Below are 5,564 nucleotides of genomic sequence, written 5' to 3'. Positions count from 1 at the left end.
TACTACTTAAAAGGTATGATTATATGGTAAAATAAGATACTTTTACAATTAACTATCATAAACTTACAAGCTCGTGCTTACTCATAACGATAAATATACTGTAGCTATTTCATTCTAACACTCAAATCATATGAATCGCCATTTTTAACGCCAATTATTTCAAACTACATAGGTAATATCGAGACCTAAAATGAGGTACGTTACACTGCCCCTCCACTTTATAAAATTCGTCTCGAATTTCAAATAAATATCAAATATAGATAGCATATAACAATATGAATATTACTCTATCAATAGCTAATCTTAAGTTAAAATAACGGTTATCGCATTCCAATTAGTAAGAAATGTCAGTCAGTGTCATAAGTTAAACCATGGATATCTTCTATCGTGTTGTCTTGCCAACACCGAGTTATGTCCGTAAATATTCACAAAGTTCATGGTTATACATGTATGCAAGGACGTATAAATCCTTGATGTATGAAATTGTAATCACAGTCACTGTTATATTAATCTTTTAACTCGGCTCCAGGAAGCTGTCATATCATCGGGGATGATCCTTGCAGAAGTAAGAGAATATTATAATCCATTTGAAAAATATGTACACATCTTCACTTATACGGTTGTCCAGGACTCCAGGTAAGTATCCGGTATAATCCAGGTAATGTATGTAATCCACTTTGAATGCATAGACAGAATCCTGTGATGAAATCCATTACTGTAGTGGTACTAGTAAAGTTCAGGATTTGTTTATATATTTACGTAATCCATAACTTATAGAATACTCTTATATTCACTTATATCACTTTGTATTTATAATACTAAAATATACTTTGTAACTTAAATATATATAATTATACTGTAGATATCCAAACCTTTCACTCCTTGAGACTTGAAGATATACTGATAAGACTCATAAAATATTACTTACAAATATAATATCACTTCAGAAAAATATTAATAATTAATTATACACAGTCACTCGTCGAATCACAGGTAGTCACTTGTCCATTTGCTGATATAGATTGATACAAAGATTAATAATTATATTCCTGAATTTTCCTTTCACATAATTTCTGGAGTCCAGCCAGCTGATAATATTTCGCCTCCACCAATATTTCCTCCAGCACTGCTGTTCCTGCCGGCAGGAGACGAGCCATGGATACAAAGTTGATATTTCTAAGGTAATTGAGTACAAATCTGAAGTGTCGTGGGTCTCTGTCTATAAAATATGTGTACAAGTTATCCACCTCGTAGGGCTTCATGGGAGAGTCTGCTGATATCATTCTAGATAGTAGTCCTGCTGGATCGTTATTCAGAGTCTGTATCGTTGTCTCATATTTTGTCCCTCCAACGTTAATTAAAATTCTTCATCTCCGTCATGCCTTTTAGTTTTATGATCGTCTTGTCTGTCGGGGTATATTCGGGTATGGGCGTAATTGTGATCATTTCCATTGTCACAGTCCTTATCCTTTCCGTCCTTCCCGCTGTTGTGTTGTTCACTTGTGTCGTCGTGCTGTCTGTTCTGTCCGTTGTGTTCTAGTGGTACCATTTCTAAGTCATTGTCAATATCTTCTAAAATTATCTCTGGAGTCTCTATCTCGTCTTCTGTGTCGGAATCTGTTAGGTCCAGCCCTAGCTCCTTTGCTGATGTCTTTGGTAGCCAGCTGCGTCTTCTGTCATTTGTAACTTTTAATTTCTTGTTATACGGTCTTGTCGGTTTCGTTGGTTTTCCTTTTAAAATTTCCGTCACTCAGTTCATCTCTGTTCTTTGTCCCTGTTTCCTCCTCTCCCAATCTCTTCACTGTCTTCTCTTGTTCCTCTTTTCTGTTTTCCTTTCGTCGTTCGTCCTCTTCTTTCTGCCTCATCAGGTTCTTCTGTTTTTCGTCCTTTCTAGCTTCCTCTTCTTTCAGTCTCTTTAGTGTCTTCTTTTGTTCCTCTTTTCTGTCTTCCTTTTGTCGTTCTTCCTCTTCTTTCTGCTTCATCAGATTCTTCTGTATTTCTTCCTTTCTAGCTTCCTCTTCTCTCAGTCTCTTCTTATTCTTCTGCTGTCATTCATCCCTTCTCTCTTCCTTCCTTCCTTCATCATCTTCCCTCTTTCTTTTCAGGTTCTTCTGTTCGTGGCGCCTGCGATTATAGGTTTCTCTAATACTCTCTGTCTCTTCTGCCTTCGTCAGTGCCTCCCTCTCTACCGATCTCACAATTGTCTCCATCTTCCTGGAATATTCTTTATACTCTTTCTCCTCTTCAAAAGTAAGGGTCATAGTACTCCTTTTAATCAGTTCAAACCGTGAAGACTCACACTTCCTATGTTTCCCGTCTCTGGAGTACACCTGCCGGCATTCTAGACATCGGTAACCAAATTCAGAGTGCGCCGCTAGAATATGTCTCTCACAATACAATTGCCGACTGAATTCCTGGTCATCTCCGCAAATGGCGCAGTGGTAACGGGTTACCAGCTGAAATCGATAATAACGTAGTCTTAGTACGAGTGAAGTATATTATTGAATCATATTAGGACCACTGAAAGGTTGGTTTATTGTTGATAGATATTTTATATTCCTTCCTTTTTCATTCAAGGGAAGTAACTCATTTTTCATATATTGATTTCAGGCATGTTTGTCTAACCTGGTTCCACAAGATCTATACATGTATGTGTAATTTTACGGGATTATGATACCCTAATCTTTTAACCATGTAGGTTTGTTTTCACCTTTGTAAGGTTTTAGATGGTTGTGGTGTACAATTTGTATTCGTGATCTTGAATTTCTTTGAATACGATATAATATATCATTTATTCTTTCTGTTATGAGAAAAGGACCTTCCCATGATGAACTTAATTTTGAACCTTTCCCCTATGAGCGAGGGTTGTATTTCCAAACGGCATCACCCCTTTCATAACGATTCATTTGAACTCGTTTATCATAGCCCTTCCTCATATTTTGGGAAGAAAGTTTGATTCTCTCCCGAGCAAACTTGTGTATATTTTCTATCTGTTTGTTTAGAAGAGAGGCATAGTCTGTTTCTGTGTTGTAAGTTTCAGTTTAGACTCGACCTAGTATCAAATCTACAGGAAGGCTTATCGGACGACCAAACACCATTTCATTGCGTGAAACACCTGTAGTCTCGTGTTCAGCGGAGCGGTACGCCATCATAAGCAGGAAAATCTTTTCGTCCCAATCTCTCTTGTTTTCTGGAACAAAGGCCGAAAGCATAGCCTCTATGGTTCTGTTTGCTCTTCCTACCATACCATCTGATTGTGGCCGATATGGTGTGGTCCTTGTCTTTTCTATACCAAGAATATTACAGACTTCTTTAAATACATCAGAGCCAAAATTTGCTCCTTGATCAGTATGAAGCTGACTTGGTACCCCAAAGACAGTAATTATTCTATCAATAAACTTTTGAGCGATAGTGGTCGCCTTCTGATTTCTCATCAGAATGGCCTCTATTCATTTGGTAAAGTAATCAGCGACCACTAAGAGGTATTGGTTTTGATGATTACTGAGTGGCAAGGGACTGAAGACATCCATTGCCCACCTTTCCATGGGTACACCTGCATTGTAAGTTTGTAATGGACCCCGCGCCTGTCTGTTAGGAGATTTCCGTGCAGCACATTTGTCGCACGTTTTACACCAGTGTTGGACATCTTTAGACATCTTGTGCCAAAAATATCTCTCTCTAACTTTTGACAATGTTTTCTTAATCCCTAAATGACCACATGTGATATTATTGTGAAGATACTGCAGTATTACTGTTGTCCGGGTTTTAGGGATCACCATTTGATAGGTAGGTTGACTCCCTTTGCCCATATCCCATTTATGGCAAAGCATACTATTTTTGACCTGAAGGGAATCAAATCTTGCCCAATAGTATTTTGCTTCTTCACTCATATGAGATATTTCACTCCAGTCAGGTTTCTTACCTGATACTACCCATTCAGTAATAGCTTTTAAGACAGGATCTTTCCCTTGCATTTCTTGAATACAGTTTGTGTTTGGAAGTTGAAAATTTCTAACATTTGTTTGTTGTGTATTTTCATCATTATTGTTTTCTATTACAGGTGCCCCATTGGCCTCCTGATGTGTGTTGTCCAGTCCATTCCTAGAGTCCACCACAGGTTCATCCTTGTTTGACTCACAAGACCTGGTAACAACAAACACATTTTCTGTATCATTATCTTTTGATTAAACAGTTGAAATTTCATATTTTGTTCAACTCTTTCGCAATGACTACAGTTTGACTCTTGACATGGTCGTCTAGACATAGCATCTGCATTGTTATGAACTCGTCCAGCTCGATACTCGATGGTAAATTGGTACGAAGATAGAATTTCAAACCATCGGGCTAGTTGAGCTTCTGGATTTTTAAAGTTCAATAACCAAGTGAGAGCACTATGGTCAGTTCTAGCTTTAAAATTTTGTCCATATAAATTGTGATGGAACTGTTTTATGGCTAATAGCTCTCTTCTTGTCACACAGTATTTCCATTCAGTTCGACTGAAGGTTTTCCTATAATAACTGATGACCTTTTCTTTTCCTTCCTGTATTTGTGACAGGAATGAACTGTCCTTCAGGAGATGGAAAAGCTAAGATTGGAGAACTAGTGAGAGCCCTCTTCAGGAGATCAAATGCTGTCTGGCAGTCATCGGACCAGGAGAACTTTTGAGTTCTGTAAGTTTGTACAAGGGTTTTGCTATGATTGCAAAGTTGTTAACAAATTTCCTGTAGTAGGAACATAATCCTAGAAATTGTCTAACTTCTTTCACATTCTTTGGAACTGGCCAAGATTTAACTGCTTCCATTTTCTCAGGATCTGTAGTTATTCCTTGTTCACTAACAACATGGCCTAAGAAGGAGGCTTTTAATTGAAATAGATGGCACTTTTTAGCATTCATTTTCAAACTTGCCCCTTTTAGTCTGTCAAAAACTTGCCTTAAGTTTTGTAAATGTGTTTCAAAATTACTTGAAAAGACAATAATATCATCTAAATACACCATGCATATCTTGAAAGAAAGGTTTTTCAAAATTTTCTCCATTAATCTTTCGAATGTGCTTGGAGCGTTCCACAATCCAAATGGAAGTGTAACCCATGGCCATAAACCTCCCCCTGCTACATAGAAGGCTGTTTTTGGTCTGTCTTTTGGATCTAGTTTAACCTGCCAATAACCACTTTTGAGATCAATGGTTGAAAACCACTTTGACCCGGTTAATGCATCTAGAGTGCTATCTATTCGTGGTATTGGATGACTATCTTTGATGGTAACATCATTGAGTCTTCTGAAATCTATACAAAATCTAAGAGAATTGTCTCGTTTTCTAACAAGTACAACAGGAGAGCACCATGGACTATCAGATTCTTCTATTAAACCTTTGAGAACCATGTCCTCTATTTCCTTATCTACCTCTTGTCTACAGGAGAGTTGAACACGCCTGGGGGGTTGTTTTATAGGCTGAGCATTCCCAGTGTTTATCTGGTGCTGCACTAGATCTGTCAAGCCTAAATCATTTGAAGATTTAGAGAAGGTATCTGGGTAATCTAGTAAAAGTTTTCTTAAAGCTTCCCGT

General features: G+C 37.7%; 1 long non-coding RNA gene across 1 annotated transcript; it reads left to right on the top strand.

Annotated features, from left to right (window-relative positions):
• Positions 1 to 659: 659 nt before the first annotated feature.
• LOC138313563 (uncharacterized) lies at positions 660 to 4,670 on the top strand. The gene is made up of 3 exons (XR_011207227.1): positions 660 to 1,181; positions 4,061 to 4,146; positions 4,556 to 4,670. It is a non-coding gene; the product is annotated as an uncharacterized lncRNA (long non-coding RNA).
• The last annotated feature ends 894 nt before the right edge of the window (positions 4,671 to 5,564 follow it).

The sequence above is a fragment of the Argopecten irradians genome, unplaced genomic scaffold (genome assembly GCF_041381155.1).
Source record: "Argopecten irradians isolate NY unplaced genomic scaffold, Ai_NY scaffold_0745, whole genome shotgun sequence".
Lineage (NCBI taxonomy): Eukaryota > Metazoa > Mollusca > Bivalvia > Pectinida > Pectinidae > Argopecten > Argopecten irradians.
This window is presented reverse-complemented; position numbering and strand designations above follow the sequence as displayed.